Source organism: Pelophylax lessonae (assembly GCF_965119305.1).
Source record: "Pelophylax lessonae genome assembly, chromosome: 5".
Lineage (NCBI taxonomy): Eukaryota > Metazoa > Chordata > Amphibia > Anura > Ranidae > Pelophylax > Pelophylax lessonae.
Genome location: NC_138772.1, coordinates 501,155,329 through 501,175,329, shown reverse-complemented (window position 1 = coordinate 501,175,329; position 20,001 = coordinate 501,155,329). Strand labels below are relative to the sequence as shown.

Genomic DNA, 20,001 nt, shown 5'->3' with positions numbered 1-20,001 from the left:
CATCGAGAGGGCCATTACTGCCCACTGAAGCAGTCTTACTGCACATTGAAATAACAGTTGGCAAGGCTTAGTTATGAGGTCAGAAAAAGTCGATAAATAATAAAAATGATTAAACTAAAACAGAGAGGAGCATAGAAGAGGTTTTATGACCAAATAAATTAGTTTTAGAGTAGAAAGGGATTAGAACAACTGTCACCGCAAAACTTATCAGGTGGCAAGCGCCTGTCGGCCCTGCGCTGCTGTCAGGCCACTTGGGCCGTGGAGGGAGAGCCCACAACTGCAGGAATGCCTGTCCGCCTCCATAGGAACAGGCACAGGTACACACAGAGCAGTCAGGTCTGACTCCCGTCCTTGTGTGTGTTCACCGGACCCCAAATTTGTAAGCTGTCATTAGCCTGGCACTGCTGTAATATCGCCTTATCAATAATTTGCATTTTTAGTCTCGTGGGTCATTGTGTAGGCAGGGCCCCAGTGCACTGCATTGCCCAGGCCCTTTATGCTCTTAAGATGGCACTGAGGAGAGAAATAGAGCAAATAGAGCCTCTTCCCTCAAGCAGATCACTGCATCAAGATCAGGCTCAGGTAAGTATTTAGAGGGACTGGGGGCACAGAGAAGGGTCTTTTTCCCCTAATGCCTTGTACATTTAGAACCCCTTTAAACTCTCCCTGTATTTCTGGCAGGATCAACAGCTATTTTTGCACTTATCAAACAGATATAACAAAACACTTTCTATGATATAGTTAGCACCTCAAAACAAAGCAGATGTTCATTAGCGTTTGCCCACACTTTAAGAAAAACAATTACACCTTTTTATACAGTTTCAGAATGTGCCAATTTTGTTTATGTTCTGTTTAGGAGTATGCTTATATCTAGCTAATTAAACCAGCTGAGGCTATGCTCAATGGACAATGCTCACACTAAAAACTGTTGCACAGTGCAAATTCAGGAAACATATGTTGATACTGCTTACTTTAATTGACTTAATGAATTTTGCAAACAGTGAACTCCAGCTTAAACTGTAAAATTGTATGAATTTCTTTGGTCTATATTTATTTTCCATCCACTAAATACAGGGACGCTTTTCTGGAGGAACCACCAATATCTAGTCTCGCTCTTGTAATATAATGTTGTGCCAAAAGATAAAAAGGATGGAAATTGAAGCCAAATGGCTGTAAATAAACATCTGAAGACTAGAATTACCTAAAATGTATGCTAATGGATTCAATCAGTATAGCCGTACAGTACGTATGTACACTATTCAGAGATAACATACCCAAATCATGCAGCATGTAAAGTTAGCAATTATCTATAATTACCACTTGTGAAATGCCTACAGAATTTCCACCCGGAATTGTTTGGGCAGACTGCCAACACAAATCTGGCGATATAAACATGACCCGTTACTATACCTAAAGGAAAAGCCCACTTTTGTTCAAGAAACAAATAAAACAAAGGTCAGTGCAACACAAGATATGTAAAGTGTATGAAGACCGAAAATCTATATTTTTTTAAGTTTGGCATTCTGTCTCTCTGTATAAAGTTAAGCAAATATGTTTTTATGAATCTCCTGCAACATTTCTTACCTGCAGATCCTGCACTTTCTGTTGTAGGCAGAAAATACTAAGGCATAGTTTAGACCTGCATCAAAACTACCACTCCTCTGAACGTCAATTCACATTTGGATCACTTTTCAGAGCTATTTGGCAGACAGTTAGGAGCTGATGTGACCCCCATCTCACCATCTGTTTTAACCCAATATTTGTTACACAAATGTGCCACAACCAGATGCATTGCAAATGATTGTAGGGCATGTGCGCCACAACCTTGTTTGTTTGAATGAGTCGTGTTTGGTGGGAATGCTGTTTGACGTATGCAACATGTTGAATCGTTTTTGCAGCTGGCATGATGCTTCGCAAAAGTGAACACCCCTGTCCACTACTATTGCAGCTTTGGGGGGGGGGGGGGTTGGGTTAGGGATACTAAAAGTGCTGCTTAACTGTGCATTTTTAACTCCCCAAACACAAGTCTAAGCAAGCCCTATGTTCAGCCTTGTAATTACTGCTGCATATTTAACCTGCCATGCATGCTGTATTACTTTGCTATTGGGATGTCTATGAGGTCTGCTGGAGGCTTGCTCTGATCGGCAGCCCAACATCTGCGGCAGACTGACAACAGTGCTGATAATTGCAAGACAGTGGATTAGGGCTGTTAGTGTGCATCAGGGTGTGCTGTTATTGGCAGAATTTCCAGGTAAGAAACTTTGCCACAAGAAAAAAAATGTTTTTGTTCCTAAAAAATACATTTTTATTTTAATCCACATCCAGTTAATTCTCTAAAAGAGTCAAAAATGCAAATGTTTTGGAAAATATGCATTAGAAAAGCTGGATTCCAAATGGATTGAATTTTGCTTTAAAGAGTTCATAAAGTGTATATTTTAGAGCCTAGTAACTCTAATGTGGCTCTCAAGCACAAAAGAGCCATGAGATAGCTATCACAGTAAGGGGTCAGGCTCAGAGATTAGTAGCTTTATCAGTAGGGAGGCTCCCACCGAACAGCTGGATAAGTACACAAGAAGGTCACTTTGGAGGATGACACAGGCTCATCCAAGGTGTGGGGTCTAATCATTAACCGGTATTCACCAGAGCTCCAGATGGTAGAGATGGTTTTTGATGCGTGTTAGTACCAGGTCATGGTTCTCAAGATTGCCCCACCAGGAGGTAAGCAAGTAGCAGTTATAGAAGGTAGGGATCAAGCAGAAGTGTGGTCAGTACACAAGTGAAAGGTCAGTAACAAGTGATTGCAGGTTGAAATCAAGAGGAGGCATAGTCGAGGAACAGGACAAAAGTCAATACCGAATGGTTGCAGGCTGAGATCATGCAAAAGCGTAGTCGAGGAAAAGTCAAAGGTCAGTAAAGAGTGGCAGTGAAGATAAAGACAGCTTCAGGTATGCAAAGGAGCAAGATATCGGTTGGAGAAAGCACAATAATCTGGCAAACAAAAAGTGTAGAGACATGGCTTATATAGGAATTTCATGGGAGGAGCAAGGAGTTCAAGGTTCACCAGAAACAAGGCGTAATGCACGACTATCCAAGGAATCAGACAGGATGCTGTCCAGCATCTTAGGTGTCTTAGCAAGAAGAGCAACTGCCAAATGCAGTAGTGGGTGTGAGTTCAGATCTCTGTCCTGGCATTAGCATTTTAGGTTAAATGAAAAAAATCCAAATCTGTACTAAAGTTTTTCTTGGATTAAAGTGATATTTAAGGCACTTTTTTAAAATAACAAACATGTCATACTTACTTGTTCTGTGCAGCAGTTTTGCACAGAGCAGCCATGATACTCTAGGATCCTCTACTAGGTCCTCGCTGGTGCTCCTGGCCCCTCCCTCCTGCCGAATGCCCTGAGAGCAAACAGTTTCCAATGGGGGTACCCAGGCAGGTGTGCTCCTAATCCGCTGCTTTGTGTGTCCATTCAGACATGGAGTTGTAGCTCGGCCATGCCCCCCTCTACTCATTGGCTCACTGGAGGTGATTGACAGAAGCGGGAGCCCATGGCTCCCACTGCTTTCTCAGCCAATGAGGAAGGAGAGTCCCCAGAGATCCAATGCTCACGTGCACATCGCTAGATGGAGAGGGAGGTCAGCTAAGTATTAGAGGGTGCTGGGGGGGGGGCTGCTTCACACAGAAGGTTTTTTACCTTAATGCATATGCATTAAGGAAAATACATTCAGCCTTTAGAAACATTTTAGGTAGGAATTTGTTAGACCCCTGTTCTTTAATTTTGTTCTTTGATTTTCTTTAACTATCTGTATCCCACCATGAAGGTTTTCCTTCATTTCACAATAGGAAATGAGAGTAAATCTCTCTAAAGTGAGATAAATCCATTCTTAGACAGCTGTCACTGTTACAATGATCCCATTGGAAAATTTCCCCTCCATTACCATTCTGGTGACAACTCAGAATTTTGTATTGTCCCTCACATTTAGTGTCAGTGACAATGGTCATCAGGACACATACTAAAAGGTTTACTAAAGGAAAATAGGCTGTTCCCTTTGCATAGGAAGTTGCACAGAGAAATTTGTCCCAGAGCTTGGTGAAAGTGATACTTTGCATCTTGCAAAGATAACCCAATCATGTGCAAAGGAAAAAAAATGCATTTTTTTCTTGCACAATTGGACGATGAAGGCCAGCAGAGCTTCGCCTCATTCACTAAGCTCTGGAGCAAATTAATTTGCAAAGTGTAATGTCCCTTGTAAAGTGAACAGTTGATTTGCCTATAGTAAATCATCCCCTTAGAGGAAATGTCTCCCTCTAATGGGAGCACAGACTGCACTAAAAACCCAGCAGAGGTTCTATTCCCTCACCGTGCAAAACTAAAAAAGAAACATTTTGACATATAAGGATTTCTATAGGACCCCCTTTATTAGGGTTTTTTTACTGATAATGGGAGGGGTAGTCTGGGTGATAGCATTCAATTTTAATTATATCTTTACAGCTTTAGCCGTTGGTTTTTCAGCCAAAAAATGGCCTTTCCTTTCCTTTCCCTGTAATCATTGAAGCACTGCAAGCCTTCTGTAGTCTTGGTACAAAATGCCCATCCAATCAAGTTTCCTATGATTAGTTCAATGGTTCTTCCAGTTGTTCTTACAAATGTGATTTGATCATGCAATTAGAGCAGGCAGAACCTCCCACTTTATTCTGATTGCGCTAGGAAGTACAATTCTGGTGCAGTGAAAAAAACAAAGCCACCATTTTACTGATCCCCAATTGCCCAACTAAGGACTATAATGCCAGGGGAAGCTGTTCACATGCTCTGGCGACAATGCTTTCTGCAATGGGCATGGCATAACCCTGTGATTGAGCTCCTTTGAAGAGCAAAATGCTTTAAGGGCTGTTTCCTAGCACCAGACAGAATTGAGGTGCCTGGCTTTTCTTCAATAAACTAAATGTAGCTTCTATGTAGTGGTGGTCCCTTTCCTTATGTAACATCGGATTGTTACAAGTTATGCAGCTCAGAAGTGTGGAGAGCTTGCTCCCTGCAGCTAGGAGGATGGGGGCAGAGTTATATAGCCAGCAGTGGAGTATTACATTGCAAGCATATCAATGGGCACAGCAAATTTTCCATGGCATGTCAATGGGACCAACCCACAACTGTGAGGTTGAGTCACTTTAGTCCCATTGTAAATTTCTGTTTGGCAAGAAAAAAAAGCAATGGCTGACAAAAGCTGCTTAGCTGCACCCTGAAATGTGATGCACCTCAGATTGCATTCAGAGAATGGCTAAATGTGAACTTAGCCTAACAGAGTGGCCAAACCAATGGGAGATTCATCCTATATGGGAGCACTTAGCCTTCATTTGGTTGTATTGAGTGTTTTCAGAAGATGTGTCTTTCATAATGATCTTCCTATGCATTTTCCAAAAAAAAAAAAATCAACTCAACAGGCAGTGTAGGGCTATCTCATGACCACAACTAGGATAGAGACCTATGCAGTCAAGTGCAGATATCCCATCAACAGAATCCTGCAGAGATATTAGTAAACTATCAGGTGGTTTTCACCATCAATAAATTATTAAAATTCCAATTTTAGGTGAAATGAGCCTTTAAAAGTGAACTGCGTTCAGTGGGTTGTTCTTAAACTGTAACCTAAATTCAGTACATCGGATGATTTACATAATACATTTTACATTTAATTTTCAGAAACGTAACTATTTTTTTTCCTCCATGCGTTTCATGCCAAAATGGAATTTAGACTATCTGATGTGCAACTGGATTAAATCTGTTTGTTCTCTAATGTTATCTTTTAAGTTAACTCTGTCACAACATTTCAGAAAATTGTAGTCTCCAAGGAAACTAGAGTTTGTTATGCAAAATAAAAAACCACCCCAAATCTTATCTATTGCATTTCATGGTTGACTTGTACTGACAAACTTCCACATTAGGAAGAGGTTCTTTCCTCCTATAATTGGGTTAACCTCTTGTGAATTACAGCAGAGATACTGCACAGCTGTTGTATCATCATAATAGACAGACATCTGTAATAACAAGATGTGCAATTCCAGATATTCAATATACTATACCAGCCTGTGTGAAAAATCACACACATAATGACGGAACTGGATTTGACGTGTTAACCCTTTTCATGACGAAGGATATTTTGTGTTTCTTTGAAAGGAGGGATTGCCATTAGATAGCTTTAACTCTTTCACTACCATAGCTCATGGATACCTAGATTTTGCCCAGGCTAAATGTAGAATTGTCAGTATGCATTGGTTAACTTAACTATTACTTTTGGGCTATGGTGCATGCCCAAGTAATTTTTATACATTTTAGGCAAAAATACGTTTTTTTTGGTACCTTTTATTTAGTATAAAAAGTATTGTGGTTTTATTATAAACAAAACAATAATATAATAAATATATTATACTACGTGCTCATTGCAATAGAATGGCACAAAGCAGCCCCGATCATCCTCTTCTGGGGTCCCCTGTCAGAGTTCTTGGCTCCTCCTCTTTAGTGTCTGCCACCATAATAGGCCATTTGGTATGGATGCAGAAGTGCTCCTAAACCAGGCTGTGTGCATCCATAGACACACACAGCACTGCTTAGCACCACCACCAGCTCTCTGCTCACAGAATTTGATTGACAGCAGCAGGAAACAATGCCTCCTGCTGCTACATCTCTGTCTTGTGAATGCAGGGAGAGAGGAGAGAACTACTACAGGTGGGTACAGCACTGAATTAAATGAGAACTTAGGTAGGTATTTGGGGGGGGGGGCAAGTATGTTACTGGGACATTACTTAACTTAAAAAACTTACCTGTAAAGGTCTCGCAAGATCAGTGCAATTCAGATGGGGGTGGCTGCGGAATGCATGGCTCACACTAGTGTAAACTGGGTTTTATATAGTTCCTGCCATGCCATTACAGATAGCTTCTTTCACCCCCTTACTGATGGTATGCACAGAAAAGTTGTACATTTCAATAATTAATGGCTAAAATAGCTAAGCCTAATCAAAATTTCCCAAAATGTTTTAAAATAGTTGTTCATTACTTGAACAGTTAAACAGACAATAAAAGAGATCATTCAAAATATAACCACCCTGCCAAGCTGAGATCTATGTGAAAGGAAGCCTTGACCCACAAAGCGGATGTAATCACAATCCAAGAAACACATTTCCAAAAGGATAAGACCCCCCATTGCCAGCATCAGAACTTTCCGCATATCTTTCTCTCTAACGCCCCTGTCAAAAAAAGAGGGGTCCTAATGGTGATTAGAGACACTGTTTCCTTTACTCTACACAAATTTTTAGGGCAGATTTATTTTTATTTTTTTTATCTGTACTATTGATGCAAAGTTATTCACGCTTGTATCTATTTATGCTCAAAATTTGCATCAATTGAGGTTCCTTCGCAAACTCTTTAAGTGAATATCTAAGTTGCGAAGAGGGAATGTATTAGTCTGTGGTTACTTTAACATTGTACCAGACCCTTCTCTTCAATCTTCCTCATTGGGCATTCTCTGAACGGCTTACTTCACAATGAAGGTCTCCAAGATGTATGGTTTTGCATGCACGCCGATGAAAAAGATTTAACTTTTTTTCCTCCAGACATAAATCCTACTCCAGGACAGATCTATTTGTAGTGGATAAGTGGTTAATTCAACAGACATCTGCCTCTGCCATCCATAACATCACTTGGTCCGACCACTCAGCGATCACTATTACCTTGAAATTAGACAACCCCTTACCTAAAATTTCTAATTGGTGCTGCAATAACTATGTGGTGCAATCTCCGGCAAATATGAGTCTGACTCAACATCTACAGACCTTTTTCTGGAATAATGACACCACAGATGTCATTGCCACTACACTATGGAATGCCCAGAAGGCCTGCATGAGGGTTATATTAATCCAACTGGGAGCTAAAATTAAAAAACATCAGGCTTCCCTCAATAAAATCCTGCAAGAAATTAAATGTTTAAAAACCACAAACAAAGCCTGCCCTATGCCCCACATATCCAATGTACTCCTTATACTATGCACCGCGCTATGATCTCTTATAGTCCAAGAACATGACAAATATATGCGATCCCTTAAACTGAACTTTTATTCACAACATAATAAAGCAGGGAAATTCTTAGTGGCCAGACTAAACACCCACAGGAACAAAACTAAAATCCCATATATTATCCATCCCTTTACCAAAACTCAACTTCTTAATCCCCAAGACATTGCAGACACATTTGCAGACTAAAATGGGTCCTTGTACAATTTAAAAGATGACTTCACCACCCCACAACCCACTGACCAATACATTAGTCTATTTTTGGACAAGATAGCCCTACCCACCCTATCAGCTTTGCAACGATCATTCCTCAACTTTCCATTTACTTCAGCCAAAATGATTAAAACAATAGATTCTTTACCCAATGATAAATCTCTGGTCCTGTAAAAACCTTACAAGCTTCTGGAACCAAATATTTGTTTTGATCTCTTCTAGTACAGGCATTCTGACCCCACCTAATCCCACTCGGGCACTACAAAATCTAGAGATTTGTAACTTTCAACCCCCATTTCACTTGGTAGTAGCCCACATACTGCTAGCATCTAGAATGGTGATAACAGATACTGGAAATCAGATAAAGCTCCTAATCCTGCTGAAGTTGTTACGTCTGTAAACCTAACATATGAATATGAAAAAATGCTAGTAATATGTGGAGGTACAATGGGCAAATTTGAGAAAGCATGGCAACTGTGGTTACCCTGGGTTAAAACATATAAAATATTATTGTATCTATGTAACATGTAATGGTCTAAGATTGATCTGACTATATATACTGTGTTATCTCTGATACGTTACTCTTTCTTATGTGCTTTGTGCATTACGCATGTTTCTGAACTCTCGTCAGAATTAGCTATATTCAAATATAACCAATAAAAATCCATTGAAAGAAAAAAATATGCCCAACAACCTTTATATGAAAATGAAAAGAGTTCTGAGTACAGAAATAATTTCTGTACATAAATAATTTGCAAACACTGAATACCGCTAGAGCAAAATCTGCCTTTGAGAAATCTGTCTACTTGCTGGACCAAGAAACCCTGCTAAAGTTGGATACTTGACATTGTACATAACCTTCCTGCTGGGCTCACAACAAGTAATTACTTCAAGACCTCTCCATAAAGAACTTATTTCTACAGTGCATAATCATACCTTGAATATCTTAAAGGATAGCTAAACAGCCAAACCGAGTCACTGAGAAGCCACTAATATCATTCCTGGAGGAGGATTATTCTTCTGTTCGTATTTGATGAACTGTCAGCAAGTCCATTTAAGGTTGAAATACGCTTGTGCTAAAATCACCAGGAAGCATGGCAGGGTTTGTTTATAACTGATTGAATGTCAGCTTCACCCCACTTCTGCCAGCTAATCATTTGCCTATGGCCCTATGCTATATATTGACATTATCTGTGATTTCTGATCAACACCTTTGCTATAAAAAAAAAAAAGATAATCAAAATCTGTATTTAGTAAAATTTTCATTTGAAATATGGTGGATTTATTTTATTCCTGTGGAAAAATTATTTTCCTATGTTGAAAGTATTTTCCTATGGAGAATTACACTGCTGGTTTGTCAAAGTTCTTTAGTTAGCACCAGGGCAAAAGTGAGAATTCTTATTTCCCTGGAACTTTTATGAAAGTCAAGAGATTTGGGTGAAATGCATTGCATTGGAAGATGAGAAATCACCATTGCCACAGTAGGACAGGTGTGTTAGTATTGTGGCAATGCACAGGTGTGAATGGGCCCTCAATTAATTTAAAGGTAACTGCTATTGTAGATGTCAGTTCTTCCTATTGCCGTCCAAATCTAGTTAATATATTTGTGACGAGACCCTTGCTCGCCCTGTCCGCTCTCCCGACACTCCTCTGTTTCTAGTCAGTCAGCTTGCAGATCGCATCGTCTGATGGTTCGGTCAACCAAGGATCCGGGATCCGAACTACAGCTATGTGCCGTTCGGAATCCATTAGAACAAAACACCAAGCAGGCTGTATGTAAGTTCAAGCAGGAAGACAATTTATTGGAAGAACACAGCACACTTTATACAGAAAGTGGAATATCCATGTAAATGAGGGCTTGAAATGAGTCAACAGTGATTGGTCAGATAACTTTGACCAATGCAAGGAGACAGAAGCCCCAGGGGGCAGTCAATGTCCATAATAGTCAGACACAGAACAATGGTTCCCTAACGAGCCCTGAATACACATTACTCTGTGTCAATACCTCCCTTAGCCGACAACAGGTGAGGTCATTAGCACACCTGACAATAGCCACCTCAGACAGCAAGCAACATTTTCATAACTTCTAAAATATTCATCACATTCAAATAAAACTTACATTTTCAGAATCAGCATACTTCAAATGCAAACATAACCAAAAATCATAGAAATCCCTCCAGGGGTTAAAAGGTTAGACGGAAGTCCTTTTCTGACCGACCGTCTCTTCAGAACTTCCTGGGATGACCATATAAGGAGTGGACTTTCTGCTCAGAAACCTCATGACAAAGGGAACAATGGACCATGCTGACAAAAATGAAGCAATTCAACCCCTCACCCATCTGTCCTTAAATTCCAGTGATGGTGAACACCATCACATATCTTCCCCCTGGTAAACAGTCCAACAGCCACAGTGGGACCCCGAACGGGTCAACTCGAGGATGTTGGAAAAGTAGTCTTAAGGTTCTAGGTCTGTCTGTCGGGATAACCCCTCCGCATTCCCATGTATATTCCTGGTGTAAGGGTGTGGGGCCTTTGTGTAATTGAGAAATCTACACGTATGTGTCTTCCATCAAGTTCCATTCCATTTGCACGTTCTTTTGCCTCCTTTGCGTCTTCAACATTTTCAAAGCAGACAAACGCGAAACCCCTGGAACGTCGAGACTGCCGATCATACACAATGGATACATCAGCCATTGGACCATATGTTGAAAATACTTCTCTTAGATCTCGCTCCGTTGTGTAAAGACTTAGGCCAAACACGCCCAAACAGCAGTTAGGATCAGGATTTACCGGACGTACTCTACTTCCTATATGCCGCCTTCGATTTGACATGGGAGAGCGACTGTGGCTGTGACGTCTGGTGGTCCCGGCCATGGTGGCCTCTGGGGCATAAGAGGAAGTTAAATGGCCCAAATCGTTCCCCAAAAGTACTTCTGCGGGTAACTCGCGTAATAATCCCACTCGCACATATCGCTCTCCTGAGCCCCAATCCAAGAGGACTTGGGCGGTGGATAAACGTAGCACCTGGCCCCCTGCTACCCTGACTGCAACAGTCTGGCCGGTCCGGGCTGACTGGGGAATCATGTGAGGCTGGATGAGGGTAATCGTAGCCCCGGAATCGCGGAGTCCCTGGGCCGGCTGCCCATTAACCCATACTGCCTGGCGATGGTGCTGCCGATTATCTCCGGCAGCGGCTTGGACAGGATCCGCTTCGAAAAGTTCGCCGCACTCTTCCTGAACATCTCGATGGTTGGGCTCATTCTGGTAGCAATGAGCCGCTGGTCTGGATGGATGATTAGTCTCTCGATACCTCGTGGATTGGCTAGGGCAATGTCATTGCAGATGACCAGTTTGGCTACAGGTATAGCACTTAGGTCTGGTAGGAGGGTTGGGTCGGGCTGGGGGTCTCGAGGCAGACCACGGAGGTACTGAAGTCGGCTTAGAGGCTGGTAAACTGGGCCGAGATAGTGGATAACGCTCATTTTCGCCTGACCTTCGAGAGTCCAGATATTCATCGGCCAGAGTAGCCGCTTGCTGTACCGTCTGTGGTTGTTTATCTCGCACCCAATCCCGTACTGCCAGAGGGGTGTGGTTAAAAAACTGTTCTAATAGTACTAGCTGGGTGATGTCCTCTATGGTATGAGCGTGGCTTCCCTGGAACCAGCTCTTAAGGTTCCGCTGCATACGATGTGCCCACTCCACGTATGTTGTGTTGGTTTGTTTCCGGGATTCTCGAAACTTAATCCGGCTGGCTTCGGGTGTAATGGCAAATCGGGCTAGCAAAGCTTCTTTTACCCGGTCGTAGTCTTTAGCGTCTTCGTCCTCCAGGGCCCGATATGCATCCGCCGCTCTGCCAGTTAAATTACTCGCCAGTAAGGCGACCCAATCTTGGGACAGTACTTCATGTATCTGGCATAGTCTCTCAAAGTCCTGCAGGAATGCGTCAATTTCCTCCTCTCCTTCCTTAAATAGTTTGAACGCCCGAAAGGGCAACTTACGGACAGTCGCTGCATCTTTAGGCGTTTTCTCTGATTGACGTATTTCTGCCATTTTCTGCTCATGTTGCCGCTCTCGTTCCCTCTCTTGTTGCTCTCGTTCTTTCTCTTGTCGTTCTAGTTCTTTCTCTTGTCGCTCATCCTGCAGCTGGATGTCTCTAATGGCATTCTGTATGGCGGTCTCTGATGGGTTAGCACCATATAATGCCAACCGCTCCCGAACTCGTTGCTGAAACAAGTCTTCAACTGACCGGGGTCCTGCATCACCCTCCCTCTGATCCATCTCGGCCAGCTCACTGATGAGGGTGGCCTTGTTCTTTGTCCCACTGGTCCCTCCGCGGCTCTCAAGTAAGTCTCTCAGCGTGGCTATCCTGCATGCTGCATAGCTGGTCATTTACTGTGGTGGTTTGAAGTGTCCCGGTAACTGGAGAGCAAATCCCACCGCTGCCAACCAATGTGACGAGACCCTTGCTCGCCCTGTCCGCTCTCCCGACACTCCTCTGTTTCTAGTCAGTCAGCTTGCAGATCGCATCGTCTGATGGTTCGGTCAACCAAGGATCCGGGATCCGAACTACAGCTATGTGCCGTTCGGAATCCATTAGAACAAAACACCAAGCAGGCTGTATGTAAGTTCAAGCAGGAAGACAATTTATTGGAAGAACACAGCACACTTTATACAGAAAGTGGAATATCCATGTAAATGAGGGCTTGAAATGAGTCAACAGTGATTGGTCAGATAACTTTGACCAATGCAAGGAGACAGAAGCCCTAGGGGGCAGTCAATGTCCATAATAGTCAGACACAGAACAATGGTTCCCTAACGAGCCCTGAATACACATTACTCTGTGTCAATACCTCCCTTAGCCGACAACAGGTGAGGTCATTAGCACACCTGACAATAGCCACCTCAGTCAGTAAGCAACATTTTCATAACTTCTAAAATATTCATCACATTCAAATAAAACTTACATTTTCAGAATCAGCATACTTCAAATGCAAACATAACCAAAAATCATAGAAATCCCTCCAGGGGTTAAAAGGTTAGACGGAAGTCCTTTTCTGACCGACCGTCTCTTCAGAACTTCCTGGGATGACCATATAAGGAGTGGACTTCCTGCTCAGAAACCTCGTGGCAAAGGGAACAATGGACCATGCTGACAAAAATGAAGCAATTCAACCCCTCACCCATCTGTCCTTAAATTCCAGTGATGGTGAACACCATCACAATATTTACTTAATAAAGTTGATTTACTAAAAGCAAATAGACTGTTGACTTTGCAAGGGAATTATCCCCAGAGTTTCATGAATGAGGTATAGCTCAGGTTACTTCCAACATCCATTCATGTGCAAGCAAAATGCTGTTTTTTTATTTTACTTGCATGTGATTGAATATTCTTTACAAAGTGAAATTTCACCACATTGAATAAACTTTGGAGAAAATTTCCCTGCAAAGTGTAATTTTCTTTGCAGAGTGGACAGTCTGACTTATATTAGTAAATCAAATCTGATACCTTTATTGCATTCACTAGCATTCAATATTTACAACATATGCCAACCAGATTTATACAAATGTTGACTGGCACATGCTGACGGGATCTTAATACTTCTTTATTTAACACAGGATTAAAATACAAAGTGTCCTTCCTTTCTTACATGTTTCAGCCCCTGAGTACATCCTTACCCTTGCTATGATTAGGACCCACACAGGGCTGAAACATGTAAGTTAAGAAGGACAATTGATCTTTCAATCCTGTGTTAAATAAAGGAGTATTGGAATCCATTCAGTGTGTGCCGGTCACATTTTTATATTGCTATTGTGGCTGTCAGGAGCCTCCCGAGCCCTGCACACTTGCACCAGACCTACATGGACTTTCAGGTATTACATTGACCGGTTAGCTTTATACATGTTGTACCTGTCAACATAAGCCAACTAGACCCACCCCCCATCCTTACCAACAGTTGTCAGTTTAGCCTCACAAGGGGAAAATCCTTTCTGACACTGTAAATAAAATGAATTCCCTGGATACAAAATTACTGTACTAGTCTGTATCTATTACAGTGGCTACAATTAGCTCTAAGGAAAGCAGTCAGTCTATTTTTATACTGTAGCTCATGACTCATTTTGCAGCTATCATTTTTATTCTAAAAATTGTACAAGCGTTACTTAATGCATATGGGCATTTTGCAGTTTAACTTGTAATAAACGAAAAAAAAAAAAAAAAAAAAAAAAGCAGACTGTCTCCATATGCATTAATTAACCCTTGAAAATTTTTTTGAATAAAAATGATAATTTGCTTTCTAGGGCTTTGTGAATTCAGTTTTTCTCTTTTGAGTATGAACTTCATAATTATCAGTTCTGAAGAATAAGAGTTGTGTTAGACAGATTTTACTAGATCTTCAAAAAGGGTTTACACCATGTTTAAAGTACAAAGGTAAAATTGTTAAAACTTCTATCCAAGATTCACACATTTTCCCATCCGAATCCAATTAGCAATAAGGTGTTCATCTTGGTTATAAAAAAAAAAAAGCAAAAATCCATTCAATTTTTTTAAGCAGTTACAGCACCAGGCTTTTTTTGGTGTTGTTGGTTTGCTTTAAAAAAAAGAAAAAAAAAGTGTATGTGGTTAAAAAAACAAAGAAAGTAAAATAAAAAAAAAAATAATATTTATATACTGAATACTATACTTACAAATATCAGCCACATATTACTGAAATATTGAAAAAATACAATATTTTTCACTACAGTGCTCCTTTAATTCTATAAAAAAAATAACTGAAAATAGGTAATTCAAATAAAATGAACAGGAGTCACTTGCAAGTTTAAAATAATGTTAATGTAACAACTGTATAATCTACATGCCCACACCAACTCTTTGTCCGGGTAAACGTTAACATTCATATGTTGAAATGTATCCAGTATTTAATATGAGGACAAAACCTTATTTTAGCATCTATATCCGATTGACAGTTCATTTCTATATGAATAACTAATCTATGCATTGAAGTCTTATTAGTGTGTGACCAGATATCCCAGGGCAGGGAACTCACTGCAGTCATGCTGACCAAGGACCAATTATAAAATTGAGTTTTAATTGTAAACCAGGGACCTCCTTTCTGCCTGTTAACGCATAAGTGTGTCTGAGCAGAGCAAACTGAAAATTCTATTTAATTGATTTTTATTATTCAAAGCAAACTCACCCATCCATCCATGTCTCCATGCTTTTTCTGTTGAGAAATTGCTTTGAAAAACACCCCACTAGCATTTCTGGTTCTGGTCATCTTGTGTAAGGGCAGATGATGCATGTAGCATTTACGTCCTTGAATCAGTGCTTTAAGTACCGCCACTTCCAAATATGGCTCTTGAGCATACCGCCACCTCTCAGTGCGCCTTAGCGTACCAGCACGCTCATTTTGGACATCTGTACCCTCAATTGCCCCCCCCAAGAATATTTCCCACTCCAGAGCCAGGCCAGTCACCACCAGTGAGTCCCCCTGCTACGGAGTGCCAGCCCAGGCCAGGGGGGGGGGGTGCTCTGTGGGGACCCTGATGTGGGGTGGGCGAAAAAATTTATAGGCTATAATCGAGTACCGGCACCTCTTTTGGGCCACTTAAAGCACTGCCTGGAATCCGTCTACTCTTAATTCAGGCATGCAGACAGGAGGGTGTTCTTAGCTGAGAAAGCCCTTCCTTCTCTCCTCCAGTTGAAAGAAAAAATGTCCATGAAGACTCCTGGGATGTATGACATCATTTTGGCCTAGACCAGAAACCAGAATTTTTTTTTAAAAAGTTAACAAAATATACATTCATATCTACTTACTAAGGCTAGTTCCAATTTAAGGGACAGACACGTGGTTGGTTTGCCATTTTGTTTTACAAGCATTTCACTGACCTTATCCTGCCTATTAACCTTCTAATTCTGAGAACGTCAACAGTCAACTGGAAAGTCAAAATCTCCAGACTATTGCCTGTGGGATATAAACTTGATTAGAATACTTGCAACATATGCAGTACACATATTTTAAACACAGTTGGAGCTTTTTAGTTTTTATTCCTCATAGCCAGGTATTTTGGCAAAAAAATATTTTAAAGAGACCCTGTCAACAACCTAAAAATGGCAAGTAAAAGCACAGAAAAATCAAGCATTTTTAATGCACAATTGAGTGTTTTCCTTTCCATCATTTTTTTTTATTATCTGCAAAGTGCCTTTACATTTTCTAAAAAAAGTCACCACTCAAGCAAACGCACCGCTCCCTCCTTCCTTGTATGTCAGAACTTTCTCTTCTTCTGAGAGTGTCTATTACCCTCTGTACTTGCCCAGCTTATACATCCCTCCCTTCCCCTCCCTACATAACCTTTTACATAACTGCTTGGGGAGAATACTATAGAGTGTATAGATTGCCACTTGAGTAGCAGCTCTGAGTCTGCTGGGGCTGAAGACATCACAGCTAAGAGGGCAGTACCCAGCAGTCCTAGGGCTTTTGGCTGATTGTACAAGGAAGGCTTTTATAGGTAAATAACATACAGTATCTCACAAAAGTGATTACACCACTCCCATTTTTGGAAATATTTTATTATATCTTTTCATTTGACAACACTGAAGAAATTACACTTTGCTACAATGTAAAGTAGTGAGTGTACAGCTTGTATAACAGTGCAAATTTGCTGTCCCCTCAAAATAACTCAACACACAGCCATTCATGTCTAAACCACCGGCAACAAAAGTTAGTACACCCCTAAGTGAAAAAGTCCAAATTGGGTCAAAAGTTTCAATATTTTGCATGACCACCATTATTTTCCAGCACTGCCTTAACCTTCATGGGCATGAAGTTCACCAGAGCTTCACAGGTTGCCAATGGAGTCCTCTTCCACTCCTCCATGATGACATCACAGAGCTGGTGGATGTTAGAGACCTTGCGCTCCTCAACCTTTCCGTTCGAGGATGACCCCCAGATGCTCAATAGGGTTTAAGTGTGGAGACATGGTCGGTCAGTTCATCACCTTTACCCCCAGCTTCTTTTGCAAGGCAGTGGTTGCCTTGGAGGTGTGTTTGGGGTCGTTATCATGTTGGAATATTGCCCTGCGGCCCCATCTCCAAAGGGAGGGGATCATGCTCTGCTTCAGTATGTCACAGTACATGTTGGCATTCATGGTTCCCTCAATTAACTGTAGCTCCCCAGTGCTGGGAGCACTCATGCAGCCCCAGACCATGACTCTCCCACCACCATGCTTGACTGTAGGCAAGACACACTTATCTTTGTTCTTCTCACCTGGTTGTCGTCACACATGCTTGACACCATCTGAACCAAATAAGTTTATGTTGGTCTCATCAGACTTAGGAAATGGATCCAGTAATCCATGTCCTTAGTCTGCTTGTCTTCAGCAAACTGCAGGCTTCCTTGTTGTAACACTCCTGCGTTTTTGTTATAGGCTGGATTTACAGCTGCAAAATCTCCACTCAGTAGTCATGTAGAGATGTGTTGAATACCAGATCCAACTCTCCAGGACTCATCACCGTGGGCCTGTCAACTTCAACATACAGATATATACACACTCAATGAGATGTTCCTGGAGTGATAGGATGTATATGATAGTATGAAGGTGATGTGCTGAAGGGACAGGTGTGAACAGTGACAAGGATGGTAAGCACTTGATAGGTTTGTACAGGAGAGTTCAAGATGGTATTTAGGAATGCAGATAGGTTAGTATCGAGTATGCTAACAGGTGGTGAGGACAGCAGATGACAAATACAGGATAGACTAACCCAGTGCAAGGATAGATAGTAGTAGACAGGAGAGCTAGCAATCTATGCAGCAGTGCAGATGATAGATGGTAGTAGACAGGAGAGCTAGCAATCTATGCAGCAGTGCAGATGATAGATGGTAGTAGTCTCAAGAGCTAGCAATCTATGTAACAGTGCAGATGATAGGATAGTATGGATAGGTAATAACAGTTCTTAATGCAATAGTAGTAGTGTAAGTTATGGAGGTTTCCCCTGCGGGGTACTTATCACTATAGTATAGTAGTAGAAGGGTCTGGTGATGAGGAAGTGATCCAGTAGCGAGATACAGGGATCAGTAGCGAGGTTCGGGTCTGAGGAAGTGATCCTGGTAGTGAGATACAGGGATCTGTAGCGAGGTTCCACAGCGAGACACGCTTGTAAGCATAGATGCAAGGCAGGTTGAACGAACATGTGAGTGAGAACACCGGCGGTTGAAATAGCCGCTCTGCGGCGCTAAGTGATGACAGCATCGGTCTTAAAGGTGTATGCGCACCTACCAGAAGAGAATGGTGGGACGCATACACGGAATGGAAAGTGGAATAAGGGTACCAGAGGTACCAGAACATTACAGTACCCCCCCCCTCAAGGCCGGCTCCGGAAGGCCTCTAGAACTGTTTTTTCCGGGTATTTCGAGTGAAAATTGCGAATCAGTCTAGGGGCATGTATATCAGAGGTATCCAGCCAGGTGTCGTCTTGGGGCCCATAGTTCTTCCATCGTACTAGATATTGGAGTCTTCTTCTGTGGATACGAGAATCCAGAATCTCCTTTATCTCATATTCTTCTCCGCCTTTAACTTGTACAGGAGGTGGAGGTGGGATGGTAGGCCTTATTCCTTGGTTAGGAACATGTGGCTTCAATACCGACACATGGAAGATGGGATGGATCTTGAGATCTGCCGGTAAGGTGAGCTGTACTGCAGCTTTTCCAATTAGTTTCCTGATTGGGAAGGGTCCCAAGAATAAAGGCCCAAGCTTTTTGCTAGGGATCTTTAATCTTAAATTTTTTGTTGATAGCCAAACGAGGTCCCCAATAACATACTGAGGAGAAGGTCTTCTACGAAGGTCGTAGTACCTTTTTTGTTGACTATGAGCGTGTGATATGGTAGTATTGAGTAAACCCAAAGAGTCTTTTATTTGGGTAAGGTAATCCGAGGCTACTGGGTTACTCGATGGCAGGATGCGTGGTGGAAGAAGAGTGGGATGAAACCCATAGTTCAAGTAGAACGGACTTTGCTTCGTAGTACTGTGGGTTGCGTTGTTGTAAGCAAATTCAGCTAGAGGAAGGAGATCCACCCAATCATCCTGCAGGTATGATGTGTAGCAGCGTAGATATTGCTCAATGCACTGGTTGACTCTTTCAGTCTGTCCGTTGGTCTGAGGATGGTAGGGAGAAGTGAGCTTTCGCTCAATGCGTAAAATTTGACAAAGTGCTTGCCAAAATTTAGAGATAAATTGTGAACCACGGTCGGACAAAAGAGTCTTTGGAATTCCATGCAACTTGAACACATGTTTCATCAGTAGTTCCGCTGTTTGTTTGGATGAAGGTAGTCTACGGATAGCGATGAAATGTGCCATCTTTGTCAAGTGGTCCACTGACACTAGGATGGTATTAAATCCTTTGGAAGGTGGTAGTTCTACTATGAAATCTAAGGACACAACTTCCCATGGAACCTGGGGTATTGGTAGACTACAAAGTAGTCCAGATGGTTTTGTAGTGTCAATTTTGGACCTTGCACAGATGTCACATGAAGAAACAAATTTTTGTACAGACGTCTTCATATCAGGCCACCAAAACTGCCTGGTGAGCAAATTAAAGGTTTTCGTCATACCCATATGTCCTGCCATGGGTACATCATGTGATAACTCCAAGATCTTGGTGCGCATAGTAGGGGGTATGTAAAGTTTGTCATTGTAATAGAGGAAGCCTTCTGCATCAGTACTTAGTTGTGGTGG

General features: G+C 41.7%; 1 protein-coding gene across 1 annotated transcript in view; it reads left to right on the top strand.

Annotated features, from left to right (window-relative positions):
- The window catches only part of CSMD3 (CUB and Sushi multiple domains 3), a 1,619,578-nt gene that overhangs the window by 1,370,842 nt on the left and 228,735 nt on the right, over positions 1 to 20,001 (top strand). The gene's annotated exons all lie outside the window — the stretch shown is intronic.